General features: G+C 42.3%; 1 protein-coding gene across 6 annotated transcripts in view; it reads right to left on the reverse strand.

Annotated features, from left to right (window-relative positions):
- Window positions 1–13,847, reverse strand: part of HIVEP2 (HIVEP zinc finger 2) — a 135,654-nt gene that overhangs the window by 95,373 nt on the left and 26,434 nt on the right. For 5 of the 6 annotated variants that reach the window (XM_058019446.1, XM_058019444.1, XM_058019447.1 and 2 more), the window contains one exon: window positions 8,192–8,299. The exons of the other annotated variant lie outside the window; for it this stretch is intronic. The gene's annotated coding sequence lies outside the window, so the exon portion shown is untranslated. The remainder of the gene's footprint in view (window positions 1–8,191; window positions 8,300–13,847) is intronic. 6 annotated transcript variants of the gene reach the window in all.

A 13,847-nucleotide genomic window follows, 5' to 3' on the forward strand; every position in this document is an offset into this window, starting at 1 on the left:
TCTTTCTTCCCCTTTGTGCTTAAGTAACCATTTTCAAATGACACAGCTAGCGGTGCCAATGAGTTTTTCCACAGCAATCTTCTTCAGCCTCCTATCAAGATGGAAGTCATCACAATCCCAGAAAACATCCCCTGGCAAGCGATGGCACTAAGTGGGCCAAGCCACTCAGAGAAGCAGCAAAGCTGTTGAGAGAGCAGCATTTTTAGGAGCAAAGTTTAGGAGAGTGGGAAGAAGACAGCTTCACACAGCCTTAGCTGTTTTTCCCAGCAGAACAGAGCTTGAGAAGGAAAAACACCACAAGCCTCTCATCTTCCCTGGCTTGCCACAAACCAGGGGTGTATTTCTCAGCAGGATCCTCTGAGTCTGACACCGAACTTAGCTCAACTGACATGAAACGTTAATGTTTAGGAACAAGGTAGGTGGAGAGGAGGAGGAGGAAAGAAGACATTCATTATTTGATGCAGAATTCATTCACAAGCTTCTTTGGAACAGCCAGAACGAAAATTTCCATTCAGCTCTTTATTTCTGGTAGCCTAGATAGCTTGAACAACTGGAAGAGGGATCTAGAGGGAGCCCTTACCCTTGCCTGCATAGCAACAGCCCATCCTCAGATACCTTCAGACAAAAGCAGGCACATTTTTATGACTGTGAGTCTTCAGATGCAGAATGAGAAATTTTCCTTGGGGATATTCATACTGGCTTTAGGCTTCCAGACATGGTGCACAGAAAAGATCTGTCTCCAACCACCCATTCTGTTGCCTGCAGCAGCCTCCCAGTATGGCCCTACTGCTCCTCACCAGCCCCCAAAACCTCCACAAGAAGGTCACAAGCTCTTGGTGCTACAAACTTAGCAACTACTATTTAAAATAGGCTGGACCATGCTATGAAATTCATCTCTCTATTTTATGTATTTTCTCCTCTTCATGTCAATCTGAATTCTCCTCCCTCTGGTACCTTCTTCCACTTTGTGTATTTTAATTTTTTGCTCTGTTTTTTATTTGGTTTGGTTTTGTCTACAAATCACCTGAAAAACAGCTTTTCCCTCATAGGCACCAGAGGAGCATCTCTTTCCTTTGCTGCTCTCTTCCCAGCCCCATTTCTTCTCTGATCACCCTTCTGCCTTTGCTCTGTTTCCTTTCTCTTCCCATCCTTGATTTCTCTCCTCCTTTTTTTCTTCCTTTGATGATCCCCTTGGTGCTTTCTCCTCATCCTTCCTGCCAAGCTGACTGAGGCACTCCCCTGGGAAGGTGCTGACAAACAGCAGCTGGGCTGTTTGCAGGGCTGGATCAGGTAGGGACACCCACAAAGGAATCCTTGGGCTCTCTTGCTACATTGTTGACTGGAGTGATTCCTCCTACATCTGCTTCCTTGTTTTGGGGGGCTGTGCAGAAATCAGAAGCCACAACAACAACAGTAAAATTGTGAGGATGTCAAATGCAGCACTAGCGAGGGACCTGGTCTTACCAGCGCTGCTCTCCCTAAGAAAGAGAACATTTTAAAATGACACCTTCTTACTTTGCAGCTCTACTGCCTGGAGGGTGAAATCCACCCCTTTGTGGAATGCTGAGACAGGATCACTTCAGTGCTATTTATTCCCTTAGAAAAGATTCACCCACATTGCACTGGTCTCCTGAAGAGGGTGAAATTTCCTCCAAGCAGAATCTCAAACTCAAGGTTCCCACTGCAATGGCAGCAAGACTTGTTTTTAAGAAAAAATATATTCCTGCTGCTATTTAACCACAAAAACTCCAAAAGAAATTTTAAAAAAGGAAGAAAAGAATACAGATTAAAAGAGAGATTCATTTTATCCCTTCTCTCCTCTTGCACAGTATAACCACAGTTGGAAGTTGGTCAACTGCTTCCTTCTTGCACAGCAACTTCCAGCTGCAGAGCTATATTCATCCCCCAGTCAGACACAGAAACCTTGCTGAAATCTCTAGGCTACAAGCACTGGTATGTTCAGGCTGCTTTGCCTGTTTTAGCAATACAGAGCAGCTGTAAATCCAGTTTAACTTGCCACTTCTGTCAGCTTCACCATGCCAGATTAGCACTGCTGTTAGCCTCACAAATATCAACATCTGGAGATTCTCCTACTGCCCAGTCTGACTTTAAACCTTGCAAATCTGCAATTCATCCACCCTTCAGCACAGCTGGCAGGATCAGCCTGAGGTAGTTCTTCACTCTGAGAAAAATCAATTTATCACAATCTCCCATCCCACATTCCTGCAGTCAACCAAGCAGATCAAACAAAATTCACGTAATGATCAGCTCTCAGTTATTCCCTGGACAATTGCCCAGTTGTTCTGGAGGGTGACTCCTGACCCTCTCTGGAATCAGGTGCCTTTCTAGTGCAGGTCTGTGAATCCAAGTCAGCTGGGAAAACAAAATGCACCATTTCTTTGTACTTTTATATTTCTTTGGATGTCAGGAAACAGAGCTAAGTCTTGTTTCCTGCTCCTCAGCCAGGGGAGGTAGGGGAAACTGGAAGTAGATGCAGAGAAAGGCAGAAAGAGGGCAGATCAAAAGGATCAAGGAAAAATAATAAAAAAAAAATCCACCAAACAAACAAAAACCAACCAACCACCCACTGCTTCACTCTGCTCTGTAAAGCAGTATGTCTTGGAAACAATATGTCCCTCCACCCCCATTCCAAGTCTTTTTCTCTAGGGATATACAACCATCTCTGGGATTAATATCACTTTCTTTCAACATTCAAGTGCTGCTGCACTTACAGTCTTATAAAAAACCCTCAGAAAACCCGGCTTCTTCATTTGCTTTATGCCTGAGAAAAATGTATGCAAAGAAGAATCAGAGAGAACTGGGGGGAGTGGGGTGTATTCATGTAACTTTGATTTTCTAAGGACAAAGGCTCTACTTTATATAAAAATAAGTTAAGGGGGAAAATTTAGGTGCATTTTATTTTTGCCCAGCTCAATCCCAGCCCCTCACTCAGAATGCATTAATGCAGCCACCTTCAGCACAGTCGGGCCCTCCGTGTTGCCATGGAACTGAAACCTTTGCAGTTTGGATGGAGATGTACTTATGCTGTATTTATGCTTTGGAAGCATACTGTTCTTACACTTCCTATAACAGAAGCAAAATCACTGCATAGCATTAACTCCCTTCGTATTTAAGGCATTCAATGTCTCTCTTGCCTGCTCGTCTTCACACAGAGTTTGCTTTTCCTATCTTGCCACATGCAAATGAAGCACATTTGACACAGCTATTCTCGTCTTCATGAACTCAACAGCTCGCACGCTGAGCACATTAGAGAAGGGCCACAAGACTGTGGTCTTTCCCTCTTTAATAGGAGGCTGCTGTCAGGCCTGCAGCAGCAGAGGCAGGGGCTGCAGAAAGCATAAATATATGAAATATACGTGGATACAGAAAAGTATTACCTTTCAAGGTGGCATTTAAGTAGACTTTTTAAACCTAATAAACCTATGTGTTGCTAATGCTCTTGATGCTCTCGAATATTCTTTTGTCTGAATAAACAAATTAGATTATAAAGATCGTGCAGTAGGCACGAATTTTTTCAATACCTTTCTTTAACAACCTAGGCTGGTGGGATATCAGTGGTGAGCAAAGCTTTGGGCACTTCAGTTAGAAAAAAAACAAAGTCAGTAAAATTCTGTGTCATCCTAAAGATTTAGCCTACATTGATTATCTTCAGCAGATCTGAGCCATTTGCCAGTGCTTCTGAAAATGCCGGTACACGAATTGCAAATACATAGATTTTTATGCTGAAAGCAAAAGCAGAGTCTAAAAATATCCAAGTTCATTATAAAATGATTACCATAGTAAATAAATAAACAAACAAACAAATAGCCATTCATGTATGTAAACATTGGATCTGTACCTGCAGAAACAACTGGAAGCCAGTCCATGGTCTGAAGCCAGCTTGAGGCTTTTTTTGTCCCAAGTTAAATATTTGCATAGTATTAAGCTTAAAATTAAAGCATTTGCTGAAGAAACTTGCTGACTTGTGTATATGGAAAAACAAGAGGGAATTTACTGTCCCTGCACACTGGGGCAGATTCTTGGGATGCCTTCTCCTTCCCATGAATTCCTGGACAGCAGAGAGACAGACAGACTACCAACCGGGGAATTCCCCTCTTGGTTTCCGCAGGATTTTGTGCCCAGGCTGGACAGAGAGGCAATAACCCAGGTAGTGACTTTATGAAGGCACCATTTGTTGCTTTGGTGCCTGCCCCTCGACCACCTGGTAACACTCCTTCCTTTTAGCATTGTCCCCAGCTCAGAAAAGCCCCATTCACGCAGCACCTCCACCCGCGCAGGTTTGCCCGGTCCCTGTGCCGCTCCCTGCTCCCCCATTCCCGGTGGCTGGGCCAGCGTGCCGGGCTGCTGGCCACTCACTGCCCCAGGGACACGGGCTGGGGGCTGCTCACAGAGGGGCTTTCTGAGGCAGGCTTGGCTCCTGGCGCCCACTTGCCAAAATAAGGCACAAAAGCACTGCTGTGCCTGTGTGTCTGTCTGTCAAGGCAGCTGATTCCCCACGCCCAGGTGCTAGCGGTGCACACGAGACCCTGTGAGTGCCTGTGTTTTTGGGTACCCCCTTCTGCCCCCCTCAGAGGCAGAGCTGTGCTGGCAGCATGAGCTCCCTCTCCTCCTTCCATCCTCAGCACAGTCTGACAGTCACACGTCCCCATCGCTGCGCCCATTACCGCGAGCCTACGTAAGGCTCTCGCCATCGCTTTGCTAGCTACAGGAAAATGTATATTGAGCTGTGATGAAAGGCCAGCGCAATGTCAAGAGAATTAAAAGGGCTCCAGAGACTGATTAGAGTCAAAAAGGAAAGGATTTATGATGGTTAATAAAGTTAAACCTGCCAGAGTTCTGCTTATTCTTTCCAACTGAAGGTAATCAGATCTTAAAGGAAAAAATATTAAGGTGTAAAATTATTAAGTGTATTACCATCCCCTCTGAAAGAAAACCTATGTGTTGCTGTAAAGCACCTGGCCAGGAGAGAGTCAGGCTCACTGTGGCACCTACACTGACCCCAAGGAAGAGAGGAAAAGGAGATAACATCATCTGCCCTGTGCCTTGGGTTAGCAGCAAGGACCTCAGTACCCATCATGAATGTCACCTGAACAGCCCCAGTGGCACCTGCCACTCCACAGGTGGTAGCTGGGACAGAGCTAGGACTTCCACAGACCATGGAGCACCATGGCACAATTCAGCAACAAGCATGGGCAGACAGGGAAGAAAAGCTTCCCCCTCTGCTGGCACTTCACATCCACAAGGGAAAAGGACAAAGCAAAGAAGGAAGCTCTTGCTTCTCCCAGTCTGGTGTCACATATGCACCTTCTGCTGAAGAATGCAATCTACCAGGATGCCATGGGATTGCTCTGAAACTTGATTTAAATGTTTTATAATCTAATGCGCCTACAAGTTAAGATAATTTTACAAGACACTGGAGCTAGTTGCCCAAAGCAGCTGTGAGTGTCCCAACCCTGGAAGTGTTCCAGGCCAGACTGGATGGTGCTCTGAGCAACCTGGTCTAGTGGAAAGTGTCCCTGCCCATTGCAGGGGTGCTGGAACTAGAAGGTCTTTAAAAGTCCTTTCCAACTGAAGTTGTTCTATGATTCTAAGAAGTTAATGATTTTCCACATTGAATAACAAAGCTGAGAGAAGGCAAATCAAAGTGAAGGGCCAAAGTTTAAAAAAACTGTTGGGAATTTTCTATCCATATCTAAATTACATACACTTTATTGGATCTCAAGTTTTCATTTTTCTACTGCTTAATAATCACAAATATGTTATATATACCCTTTCCATTTTGTCATTCTTTCACTATATTACATCAAATTTAATTTCCTGTGGAAGTGTGTAATCTTTTCAGCTGTCACTGTCTCAGAAGCTTTTCTGTAATAAGCAGAGCCTCGTCCTCTGGCAGGTCAATCTTTTATGAGCTGTGCTCCTGCAGATTAGCTTCCTGAAATGTTTGCAATGCTATATGAGAACTGGCAAAAGAGGAGAACCAAAATAACAGCCAAAAGGAAAAATAAACATGAAAACCTTCACTTCCTTCTGACTCCTGTGTTCACCAGTCAAAGGAAATTTCATTTTGATGTGTGTAGATGGCAAATCCGCGAAGGTTATTGCCGTGTACCAGCAGCTTCACGAGGTGTGAGACACAGTCTCCCTTGCCCTACAGCTCATTAAAAGCACAGCTGTGAGATGGCTGCTCGCCCTTTGTGCTGGGGAACACGGAGATCCGCGAGGAGCCACCACTCCGACAGCCGCCTCTCCCCACCGCCGGCCCTTGGCGCTCCGAGAGGGGCCCAAAAAAGCCACATCCCACCAGAAAAGTGAAAATGTCAACTGAGATGCACTCATGCTTTTCATGATGAGATACCTGTGATGGCAGGAAAGCAACCAGCTGGCCTGCTGGGTCCTTTCCAGACCTCTGCCCCTGCAGGACATGAAAATCATTTTCTTCAAACCAACTCTCCTTTACTAACTCTTATACACACACCAAAACAACTTCTTTACAAAAACACATACCAATAAATTCTTTTGAATGTTTGAAAATGAATCAACTCACAAGAAACATAAGCAATAGAAATTCTTATTTCTGTGTCCCTCCTGAAAAGGTGCTTAGGTATGGACAACAGAAGAGACATCTGAACAAATACAGTGTCTGCAAAGGGTCATGTTAATGGTGTTTGGCCAGCAGAGACTACTGAGAATGGCTAAAGAGCCATGCTAGTAGCCCTGCCAGCAGAAGAGGTGCAATGCTTTCCCGCTTCTGTGCTAGATGTCACCTCTGAGAGCTTCTCTTTGAACAGTCCAGCCAGATGTGGAAACCTTCAGCAACCAACACAGAGGCTGCCAAAGGTGTGAACTGCTTTCCCAAAACACACTGCATTGATCAATGAAGAATGATCTTTCTCTTCCTGCTCCCCGTAAGACTTGTCTTGCTTTCCCGCTCCTCGCATCACTGCTGTAGCAGTGGATCATCCGTATTTCTGACAGTGTCTTCAAAATGGCACATCAGAACACAGTGCATTAAACCCAGATATATACTTTTAGAGCAGTCATCTCTCCTTATCACATGTAACAAACATTTCACTAATTGAGTTCTCATTATTTTGTCTATCCATTTCCTTGTAATTCTGTTTTACGTTTGTATCTTTAATACTTAATCTCTATGAAATGGCTAAGAAGTAAAAAAAAAAATCCAAGCAGGGAACATTAACAGAAGGTGTTAAATGCAGTGCTATTCCACTCCCATCAGCATGAAGAAATTTTTTCACCCAGCTTCGATGGAAGTTGCATTGGGGCCATAAGTCAGATGCTCCATGCTAGCTATGTGGTGTGCTCTGAACTGCTTTAGAACCTAAAACAACAATGTAATCACTCCCATAAAACCATTTTGCCATATTTTGCCTTACAGGATCTGAGTGTGTGTTAAAAATATCAAGTCAGAATAGAAAAACATGCCAGCTATCAGTGACCTTAAAATTTTTGCCTTGTAGGCCATAAATTGAATAGCCTCCCTTCACCAGATGTGGATCTCAGCCTCCATTTCCTTATACATGCTGAGGAAAACAGGCTCAAACATGAATTTACTTCCTATTGAAATCTTGGTCAAAGACAGTGGGTGATGTAAAGACGAACATCAAGGGAATAACTGCCATCATCTGGTTGAGTTTGGTAAAATGGAGTTAATTTACACTTCTTTAGGGACTCACTGGTGTGTGAAATTAATCTAATTTAGACTAACCAGAAACTGAAAGTGGAATGAAGAAAGAAAGCAATTAAAGACCTTTCCTAAATGCAAACAAAAAGTACTGCTATAAGTGCAGCAATACAGTTAAAGTACAGAACCCTTCATGCTACTGCTACCACTGCCTCCTTCTTGAGAGAGAGAATAATCATCTGTATATCTACATATCCTCACTGTACCAGTATAATCTCATCCAAAGGAAACATTGGTAGAATGCTTCTACCAATATCTGTGAATAAATACATGTTCAAGTTGAAACTGTTCATTATTCTGCATACAGGCCAGGCCTAGCAGATAAACATCTGCTGGAACAGCTCCATGTAACTGGTTGTACATGTGGCTTAACATTCACTTCAATGACTTTTAGCACCTTCTTGTTATTGTTCCTGTGCTGTTCCAACAAGCAATGGTTAATGTAAGATGCAGACGCTCACATACCGTGTACTTGTGAATAACTGGTTCCCAGAGATGTGGCAGTGATAACATTGTCATCATCGTAGGAGTCAAAGTAGCTCAGGGTAGATCACATGTCAGAAGAGGTCCCACCTGAAAGTATAACAAATCCAGATACTAAGTTCATCATATTCACGGGTTTACAGCAAGCTCTGCCAATGCATTTGTGCATTTCACACATTCATCCTGTGCATTAACAGGGTCTGTGCTTTTTCCAGGCTCACAGAAAACATTTTGCCATTCACAGGGGCAAGCAAAAGTGCCCTGCTGTAGCCAAACTGTTTTGGCCCACTGGTCCAGACCATATTTTAGGCATACTATCAAAGCATAGAAAACTAGTTTTCAACATTAAAGCAGAAGCTGTTACTGTCTGGTGGACAGATACAGAACTTCAAATTTCCCATTTGTCAGGTCCTTGAAAAGCATGTAACTCCTTTCAGCAGTACACCAGTGCATTGCCAGTTTGGCTTTATCTTCTTTTTTTTTTTTTTCTCCCTAACATTGTAAACTGATGGTTTGGAAGTAGACACAACCCTGAAGCTCTCTTGCAACCCGTTTTCTTGAGATCAAGGGATCTTAAGAAAGCATTTACTTTCCACAGGTCACTACAATCACCTTATTTATAATCATTTGATAATTTAAAACCACCCAATGGATGAGTCTGTTTTTAAATATTTTGGAAGGTAACCAATGCAGAGATGGAAAATGAGCTTGCATTAGCAGTGCTATCTGCAATGACGAGACACACTGAAACAAACAAACAAACTACCCAATTTCTTAATCAAGCCTCCCCAAACAGAAGTTGATCTTTCTCCTACTCTACAAGCTGCATCTAGTCCTAGAGTAAGTGGTTTTCAGGAAGGAAGCCTGGCAAATAACAAAGAATTTTCAAGAATTTAGATTTTAGGCATAGTTTATATTTTACAAATTACTCTAATGCTTCTTTGAGTTTTCATGCCCCCAAAGTGGCTTGGCTCTTGCCTTTATTACACTTCAGTGAGCAGCCTCAACACCTCACAGTTCACTAGAATCATGTACACCTTCATTTGCTGCCCCTTAAGCAAGTCAGTGTCTCCTATATTCTGCATTTGGTTTTCAATAACAAGTGTAAAACCATGTAAAGACTAAGTTGCAAAGAACATAATCCATGGGTCCAAAACATCAACAAAAAATTACAGGTGAAGGGCGGTATACTGCCCGTGGGTATGATGCTACAATGCAATATCTAAAGTTTGCCTGCTCTGAAACAGTATTAACAAAAACAGAGTCGTGCACCTATCTGTGGGCACAGGCAGACTCAAATGCCAGCCACTGAGGTGAGCTGCAAAGCCACAGCCTGGACCCAGCAGCAGTGAGGAAAACAGGGCAGCAGTGACTGCCCTGAGGCAGCGCTGGCTGGCAGACGGTGCAGAGATCTATCTGAGTCTCAGATAGATCTGTTCTATGGAACTGCTGAAATTTTCTTTCCCAATAACTCTCCTTCACTGACAAAAGCAAAATTTCTCAACCTGTTGAAGCCTTAAAAACAATCTTTCTTCCCAGAGGAATTATTCGTGACATACCCCCCATAGAAGGATAAACACAGCCAACTGCCTTCAACAGAAAAACACAGTAAGACATGCAACACATTCTTCTTCTGCTTGCAGATTTATTTGGAGTAATTTAATAATCTGTGCCTAATGATTGCATCTAATCATTTACCTTGCAAACTACCAGGACTTTTCAGGCGAATAATTTAAACATTTTTCTTTCTTTTTCTTTATGTCTGTTAAGAGCAGTGTTCTTACCACAAGAATTGAAAAGAACGATCACCAGATAGCTACATCATGAACAGAAATATACAGCACACATGGAACCAAGTGAAACACAGTCTATCATCTTTAGGGAATCAATTCAAACCTAACTCAAGTTGGTAGCTGTCACCAGCTACCCTTGGCTTCCTGCTCTTCAGTGTCCTGTAGGAAATCAGTTTGTAATTCTCCATTTGATTCCCTTTTGCTCAGATTTCTTCACTGAGTCTTTATCCTCTTCCTTGGCCAGGTCTAGATTTTCAAGGCCACCAGTTATGCCTCATTTCAGAGCCTGCTGTCTCTCTGCTCATAGTTGAGAGGGGAGGGATCTCAGAGATCCTGTAGAAGAAAGCCAAAACTGCTCAAAACAAACCACTTTTAGTGGAGCCAGAGGCACCAACGAGCAACAGCTAAGAACTGATGTAATTACTCATGATCCTGACAACTTTCAAGATCTTTTACAAAGATCTTTCTGTCAGAGGCCTCCGAATTCCTACCTGTGGTGAGAAACAAACACCTAAGTCCCAAAAATTTACCTAAAAATTGCAAGTCCTAGAAGAGCTTCTTTAAGGCAAAAGGAAAGTCTTTCTAGGTGAAGCAGAAGCATGGAACCCATTGTGAAATGAAATGGAAATTATATGGGAGGTATTTAAGTACGTGGTTCTAGCAATTATGGAAATAGTGTTGACAGAAATCCACTGGGGACCCAGTGCTTAAAATCTCAGTGGGAGAAAGACTGGGAACTAAACATACAAATCAATATAGTCTCTACAGAAAGAGACACTGCTAAGAAAATGAATACAGTTCTTGTCCAAACTGTTTATTTTCTCTATCTAGACAGTGATAATCTCTAGTGCTATCAATTAAAACCTTCATTTTCACAAGCAATGTTTTAAGGAAATGCAATATAAGGTACCAGTTAGAAAAACTAATGGAAGCTGTAATTAAATTTTTGCTTCCAATTTAATTCCAGACGTGTGCCATCACTTCTTAAAGTTGAGGCTACATGTCTTAGGACTATCCTAAAATTGCATTTATACATACTACATTACAGATAAGTAGTTAACCCAAAGTTACTCCTTTCTTACAACAAAGTACATCACCAAAGAAGCAAATATGCAATCTTTTGTATTATAAATATTTATATCAATACACACAGCAAAGTCACACCAACAGAGCTACAGAGGCCTAACCACCACAGATATTTGAAAGGCCCTATAAAACCACTGTTGTGCTCTAGGACTTACCAGGTTTTTAGCAATTCTTTCTCCCCATGCTAATTTGAAGAATGAATGATGACTTAAGAAATAGACAAAGCAGCTAAACCAAATGCTTAGATTGATTATATACAAGCATCAAGCTCTTTACTAAACCCAGGTCAGGAGGTATCAAGCCTCAAAAACTTTCCAGATACATACAATAAAATATATTTTATTATTAATTTGATTAAAAACTAAAGCTTCTAATTTCAAAAAAATATACCTCTTAACAGCCTTCCAGAAAAATAAGGTTTAAAGTTAAATGAAAATATGCAATTAATGATCTGAAAACAAAATTTCTGTCCTTTCCTCACAGTAAATCTAAGACTCAAGTATTACTTTCCTGGCACCTGTTTTCTGTTTTACAACTTCAGCATGATTTCAGTAAAGGTGAAAAAGTTGGTATTTTGTTCTCTCTGCCATCAGAAGCCACATTACAGACACAACAGCACTTGTATGCTTTATTATGAAACGCAAAAAAATGGATGGATGGATGGATGGATGGATGGATGGATGGATGGATGGATGGATGGATGGATGGATGGAGTGAGTGAAAGTGAAATATATCAAACTGACATCCATGCAGACTGAAGCCTTCTTCTCCATACAGGCTTTTCCCCAGTCCACGTCTCCACACACACTGCAGCTGCACTCTGGGAGGAAAACGGGAGCAGTGGTTTCTCCACACCGGGAATTACACTGCTGATACTCAGCTCTGCCTCTGTAACGTCTGTCTGAACACAAACAGGTCACATCCACAAGTGGCAGGGCAAGCAGGAAGAGAGTGAGAGAGAGGAGATGCAGCTGCAGACAGGGGGTAAACTGCACAAGGGGGTTCCACAGTGATGCACAGCAATCTGCTGCCCAACAGCACTGGGGAATTCAGAAAGCGGAAATTGGAAGCAGTCCCTGGCACAAAGCTGCACAAAAGGAGTGAGGGGCATGCCAGAGTTGTACAGAAAATAAAGCATGAAAATCTCCAAATAAATTACTTTTTCTTTGCCTTTTTTCATAACCTGCAGAGAAAGCCTCTAAAATTAAAAAATACTTGTTAGACTGACATGATATATTCCACAGCACTACTTAATTAATCAAGTACATTATTCTTTGTCACTTTGTCACTCTATGACTTGCTTTGACCTTTCTCTCTTTTAGACTAATCTTTTTTTTTATTTTTTTAAATTCTGCCCCTTATTTTCATGAATGTTTGTGATCACAAAATATATTGAGAGTGACAGACAGTAAACATTACTGGAGGCTGTTGCACTTGGACTGTGACTTGGACTGTGATGTGAATGATCATCCAGAGGCGGGTATATGAGCTCAGAGTTAGAAGGTCACTCCAATGCCCATCCCTCCAAAGATGAACACTTTTGAAAAACAACCTCTAAAATCAAGATCTGACACCAGGAGAATTTCACAGTAATTCCTATTTCTATTCCAGCCACAGTAATGAAACTCATTTCAAAGATCAAAAGTCATTAAACAGAGAATGCTGACAAATGAGACAGAAGATGCTGGGGATATGAAAACACCCCATTCCACCCCATATCCCACTGAGATATAACATCCCAAGCACTGGTGAGAGACACGCAGAAAAAGACAGACAGAGTCAGTCTAGAAAGGCACAAAGAGATTTGATCACTAATCAGAGACAGAAACCCGTCTGAAAGTCACAACTGTCTCTGCAGGCTCTGAAAGACAGAATTAAATTGGCTTAGTACTATATTCAAAAACGAATTTAATTAGCTGACATTAAGCAGGATAAGTTTGCAGCACCATGTTGCTCTGACAAGCTGTCTCCAGAAGGGTAAGTGGAAGGTAAAATCTTATTTTTCAGGATGAGATTACGGCCGTGCACTGAGACAGAAGGTAATGGCATGTCTGCTGAGGGCAGCTGAAACTTGGTGTTGGACATTTCATCTCACACTATAAAAGGATGGTATGTGATAGACGAGTCAGAAGTGCAAGTTTCAGATTCTGCACGTTTATTCATATGGCTGTGCAGCTTCATCCTCCTTCTGCTGTTGCCACTTAGATAAAGAAGAGAACCTGGGTGTATAACCTCTGCCAGGAGCTTTTCTCCAGTTTCTCTCAGTCAGAGCTGCTCCCTGGAAAGATTACGATACCCTAGGTGCAATTTATTTATTTTTGTTTATAAGAGAGCAGGTTGGTCCCTGCTTGGAAGAACGAGGTCTGTGCAGGGGGCAGTGTCTGTGCTCACCAGGCAGGCTGACACATCTGTCAGCTGCTGGTGTGTGTTTTATGTGTTTTTCACCCACAGCACCCCTGCTCTGCTCTACCAGGATTCCTCCACATGTACTGGAACCTGCACATCACAGCGCAGCCTGCAAACAGGGCGGTGGTGTTTGACAGCAAATAAAAGCAAACACAAACTATGGCAAAAATGTAGCTGCACGTAGTGACAAATTAAGAATCAATGGTAAAATGCATACTAAATCCAAATTGTTTCCCCAAGGAATACCTGGAGGAAATAGAACAACACATTTCAAAGGAAAAGTCCCATGAATACAGGACACAACAAGCCTTGCCTTCTCATGCCTCGTTGTATTGATAAATTTAGTTCTGGAG

The sequence above is a fragment of the Melospiza georgiana genome, chromosome 3, assembly GCF_028018845.1.
Source record: "Melospiza georgiana isolate bMelGeo1 chromosome 3, bMelGeo1.pri, whole genome shotgun sequence".
Taxonomy (NCBI): Eukaryota; Metazoa; Chordata; class Aves; order Passeriformes; family Passerellidae; genus Melospiza; species Melospiza georgiana.